Source organism: Desmodus rotundus, chromosome 2 (genome assembly GCF_022682495.2).
Source record: "Desmodus rotundus isolate HL8 chromosome 2, HLdesRot8A.1, whole genome shotgun sequence".
Lineage (NCBI taxonomy): Eukaryota > Metazoa > Chordata > Mammalia > Chiroptera > Phyllostomidae > Desmodus > Desmodus rotundus.
This window is the reverse complement of record NC_071388.1, coordinates 96,065,091-96,071,090: the sequence shown is the minus strand read 5'-3', so window position 1 is coordinate 96,071,090 and position 6,000 is coordinate 96,065,091.

Genomic DNA, 6,000 nt, shown 5'->3' with positions numbered 1-6,000 from the left:
CCTAATATCAAAAACATTGGCAAGGACTTGTTCCAAAGTTGTCCTCAAATGGAATCTTTCTGCAGCTTTCATAGAACCACTCCTTTGAGGAAGACATTGTACCCCCATAAAATAACAGAAATACCTTGGGAACGAGAGGTGTGATGTAAGAGTTGAATATCAACTAGCTATAACATCAATGTTATTGCCATTACTGCTAAGAGATGAGGAGTAAGAATACCCCTTTAATATGATGAATTTGAAGATGAAGAGTTTCCTGACTTGCCCGAGTTTAAACAACTAGAGAGTAGCTGAACCAAGATGAAAAGCTAGGCCTGTGTGAATAAAAAAGTTTTGATAAGCCTGTTATGAACATTTTATTATAAAGTAATTCATTAGATATCTAAAATTAATTATACAAACTTCTTTTGGAATGACTCAGTAAGGTAAACAAATAAATTTTCCAAAGTCATTTGGCTTTCCCTGGACTTTGGAGCAGTTGAGATAAAATGTCAATGGGGAGTTTTACACAGTAGATGTTGCCAGGGAAAGGCAATCCTGGATGTGTGTAGATATAATTGTGCTGTACTATGCTAATGCTTGTGGTAGTTCTGAGCTAAGAGGTATCCAGGTAGGTTACTGATGCTGTCTGGGTTATTGTGGAGGAACAGTGGGGGTTTGAGGGACTCTGGGGCTATCTAAAGAAAAGTGAACTTTGGACCAGCCAATTAAGATGGGAGGGCCTTGGTAGTTCGTCTCATGGAGGGCACTTTTAATGAAAGCATTGGTAGGAGACAGATCATCATGGCAAAGCTAGGGGAAGCACAGAGGTTGGAGGCTGGGATTAGTAGTGCAAGGTAGGATGCTGGATCTCAGGAACAAAGAAAAATCTATTCAGAATTTTCTCTGGGTAGATTCTGAAAAGCACCAACTGAGTGAAGGAATTTAGAAATCTGTAAATAATTTTGATCTTGAGCAGAAAGCATAGATCTGAGGGTTCAGAGAGGAAGGATCGTTGATCCAAAGGGGAGCTAAAGAAAACAGCCTGACTGAGCACAAAGGTCTTAGAAAATGTTGTGTCCTTGGGTAGGAGTTTTCTGCCTGGAAGAAAATGTTAGGGAGTAGAGAGTCTGGTTCATGTTTAAATGAATGCCAAGATGAATTAGAAACATAAGACATATAACCTCAATGTAGTTAACACAGAGATTCTAACTCAAGGCAGTAAAGCAATTTATGCACCTTGAGTTAATTATACTGTGGAATACTGCTGGAAAAGAAGTTGTGAATCTCACAAGTGTTATCTTCTGAGAAGGAAAGTAGTAGAGATTCCCTGGTAGGAAATGCAGGCTTACCTAAATCCTTACAGTGAGGCACCCTATGCAATCAAAGGCAATAGGAGTTCATTGTATTGTCAAAAGGGGAGATGCAAAGAGAAAAGAAGGAAACTTTAAAGTAAGATCAGAGCACATAATTTTCTCTGGAGTTGAACTTAGTAAGAAGTTCCATAGAGTCAGTACAAGTCGGGCAGCTGTTAACATTTTCTTGGCCATGTCTATAAGATAACTGTTTATATATTATGGTTCATGTAAGACCCATTAGAGAAAAGGCATGACTTAAAATGAGAGAAGAGAAAGGCATAAGTGAGGGAGGAATTTAAAAGGAAAGACCAGAGCGGCACTGGCCAGAGTCAGACTGTCTTCTCAGAGCAGACAAAGAAATTTACACAAAATTTATGATGGACTTAGATCTAGGACAGTGTATGCTTGGAACTCCAATCTATTTAAATGATGATGAATGTCAGAGATGTCCTCCTTTATAGAATGATTTGCCCAACAGAAGAGAAAAATTTCAAACTGTCTTTTCCAAAGAGGGGATAAAAATTACTTAAAATTGGTGATTCAGATTGTCTCATAAGTCTCTTGAGCTTCACAGCCCTTTATAGACAACCTATACATAAATGATTATATAAGAATAAACCAATGTTCCATCTAGTCCTTGATTTGGTCATGATTAAGGCAGATTATTCTGTCATGATACCAATCACAAAAATTTAGTAGAAAACTCTAATTTTTTCAATGACCCATTGTTGAATTAGTTTTTTGTTAATTTAATAAAATGGGAACCCATAAGCTATACCTTATTCTATTTCATAGGATACTGAAATTCACAACTCACTTATATAAAAAATATGTTGCTTCAAACTTAAACTTTTGGTAGTCAAGGTTTGCACTTGAGATCTGGTGAGTATCTGGAAATTTACCTTATCTCCATATTTCGATATTGCATTTTGCCCATTTGGGATTTCCTTGAGATGAACTACTGTTGGTGATGTTAAATTAATTACCCAAGGAGGCAATGGACTAAGATAGTTGTAGAGCCTTGGCAGCCTATGTTCACAAAGCAAACCAAAATATTTGCCTGAAATGCTTCAAGATTTAAGAAATTGAAACTTAAGGATAGCCAACACTAATAGCCAACTAAACTCTCCTGAATAAGGCAACCACTTAATGCTGTAACCAATCAAATAATTTCCTTGCTTTGCATCCATGCCTTCTCTACAAAAGTCTTACTCTTAGCTCTTGTAGGTGGAGTGATCCTAACCACTTCTGGTTTGGCACTTCCTGAATCAAATTGATATATACTTACCCTCTCCTTTCTCATCCCCCCACCACCAAAAAAAAGAAACCTCTTAACATTTTTAATATGCCTCAGTTTATAACAGTGCTAAGAAAAACAAAGGAGAATTTCTAATACAGACATTAGAAAGTGTTTGTTTCTGTTCAGCTGCCACTACGTATGTATTGCTCACAAGAAGATATGACCAGAAGATTCTATTCCATTCAGATAGCATATGACTCATCCCAAGTGGTAAGAACAGACGTATTGGTATATGAAAAAAGCAAAGAGCAAAAACATATGTATTGTAATATTAACATTTGTATGAAGCTGTATATGTGCATAGATATTTATAAATACATATAATAACTCTGGAAACAAATTCAAGGAACTGGTAAGAGCTGTTGCCATTAGGGAGGACAGTAGGTGGCTAGGGTATGGAAAGAAGTAAGGGGAGATTCACTTTTCACCATAAACACTTTGTAACCTTGTATGGTTGTGCCATGCACATATATTGCTTATTAAAATGACAACTTACCAATTACCTAAGCGATTAGAACAAAACAAATGGTGAGACTGATCTTTCTGGGACGTTGAGGTTCCTATAGTTGGCTAACATAGAATTTGACTATTGAAGCTTTTGAAATTTTAATGCTTCCTCCCTGTCTTTTGGTGAAATGGATCACCTGTTGTGTGCTTAGTTACTATTGCATTGTTTTTCATATCTGAGGGCCATAGGGGGATTGGTGTAGATTGAATTCTTTGTGGTTAATGCCTGGTAGAGCAAGAATTTTCTGTCAAAATACAGACATGCCCATACAGAAGTGCCAAAGTACAGAAGTGAGAATCAATATTAGCATGTAGACATGAGTATAGGGTAGGGCAGAGATTTTAACTTTTCCTCAATCAGCAGGATTTGGACTAATTCTAGAGAAAGGAAGGATAAAGATGCTTAACAATATGTAACAAAAGTATAGATCTGGGGGGAAAACAGGAATGTATTTTTCACATCTATTTTGGTTATAAGTAGCAAACATTCTATTTGAATTAGTCTGGGCAAAAGGATACTTCATGAGAAGGATACTGAGGGCGTCGCCCTAATCTGAGAGGGATAGCAGTACCGCAGGGCCTGAAGCACAGGTGGGCATATTGATGAGACCATCTCCCAAACTTTCTCTCTCCTCTCGGCTTCGCACTGTGTATTGGCTTTATTCTCTGAGATCTGCTTCATGTACATGGAGTACACATGGAGTGCTTGTCTTATAGTTTCCCTACCAGAGAACGCACCTACTCTTCTTCCCTGAGTTCTAGTTTGAAATATCCCAGGGAAGAACTCTGATTGACATGGCTTGAGTCATATGTTCATCTTTGTTGATCAGCTATGGTTTACTCTCATTACTAACTTCTACTGGAACCTATGATTTAGTGTGGGCTGGGGGTGGTAAGACCTCAAAATAAGTAAGTGCTTTTTCTGGATGAAGAGCTCCAAACAACAGGTAAACAATATAAGGCAGGACAAGTTGCAAGCAGCTAATGTGGTATTCTTTCAGGAGTACTCTCGATCTCCTCATAGTTCCTTGGAATACCTCCAATGCTTAAGAATCTTGACATGAACACACTTCTGAGAAAGATAACTCATTGTTAAATTCACTTCAAGTTTAAATAACTTATTTGCGCTCTCTTTCCTGGGATAAAAACCTTTTGTCCGGGGAGTGGGGAATAAGTAGGATAGAGAAGGCAGGCTCAGAGATCCTGAAGGTAGTAGGAAATAGGAATTCTATTGCATCCCACTCCTTTTTCAGATACTTTTCTTCCATTGCACCCAATTTCTCCCTTTCAGGGTGTTAGTGTTACTGAGTTATCAATACCACTAGCAGGGCCATAGAGATTGGATGTCTCCCTCATTTGCACTGGGCTGTATAGAATTCTTGAGTGCTCTATAAAGTCACTGTGAATATTGGACCCTAGAGTTGTGCAATGTGGCACTCTATATGGCTTATCGAGTGTGCATAATTGTTTCTTTTCAAACACTTTTATTGCATTCTCACTATGTGTTATATATATGTGTGTATATATATATGGACTAATAAAAATATAAACATTATGTTAAATGACATATAATCCATTTTCTATACTTAAATTGTGAAACTAAGGCCTGTGGGCCAAATCCAGCTGGCTACCAGTTTTTGTAAATAAAGTTTTATTGGAGCACAGCCACACCTCTTTGTTTGTGTATTGTCTGTGGCTGCTTTCATGCTACAGTGGCAGAGTTGGGTAGTTATTACAGGGACCATATGGCCCATAGTGCCTAAAATAGTTATTGTTTGGTCCTTTACAGGAAAAATTTGACAACCTCTCCACTAGAGTATACACTAGAAATTGTATTTTTTCATTGATTTGTTAAACACAACCCTCTACATCATTAGTTACTTTATTACAAATAAAATTATCTTCAAGTAAATGGAGAAGAGTAATGGTTCAGTTGGGATCATGAAAAATTAGAGCTAGAAAGGGTGCTGGAGATCATGAAGCCTAATTCTTAGGCTTATAAGTAGGGAAACTGAGGCCCGGAAAAACTAATCATTTGCTCAAGTCACATATCAACTTAGATTGAAGGTTTGATCCATGTGCTCCCATGACACCATGTAAAGCACTCCACTTTCCTTTCTGGCTGCGCTCCTTTGATTCGAAAACTACCCTCCCTCCTTTTTCAAGTTTTTAACCTGCACGAGTCCCTCAGTCAGTAGTATTGGTGTGTTCACCTTGATTTCAGGCATTTCATTATTGTCACTGCACCACAGTATCTGTATGTTCATATTAATTATTCTCACTTACCCACTCTTTCTGTCCTTTTTCTTAATAACTCCATGTGCACTTTTCCGATGTGACAAGTTCTTTACGAATGGCAGTTTCAGATCAGCTGCTGGGTATTCCCTATGCTTTTTTCATTATTGAGCCATCTCCTGCCAGATGTTCTCACATTCCTCTCTTATCCCAGAAAGTCACCTTGGATGCTGCTGATACCAGGAAGCCTGGAGTTTTGATGTCTAGAGTTCAGAATATAGTGATAAAGAAACATCACATAGTGATTATATCCCTTGTATACCATCAGCCCTGATGAAGTCATTCAACACCTCCTCTCTCATCTTGCCCTGCAAACAGCCCACAAATAGAGGCTGAGTTTGTCTCAGGCATGCGGCCATCTAAGACATCAGGGACTGTATAATCTGGACGTGGAAGGACAGCTGGCGGGCTGGCGGTGCGGGTCAGTGTTTCCTATCTCAGGAAGGGATGCAGCAGTGGGAGCAGGATGTCTGTTTAATGGCAGACAAAAGCCTTTGGGGGAGCTATGTTAAGTCACAGCATAAAATAATACAAAAATAACAATGGATTAGAAGTCAGGTT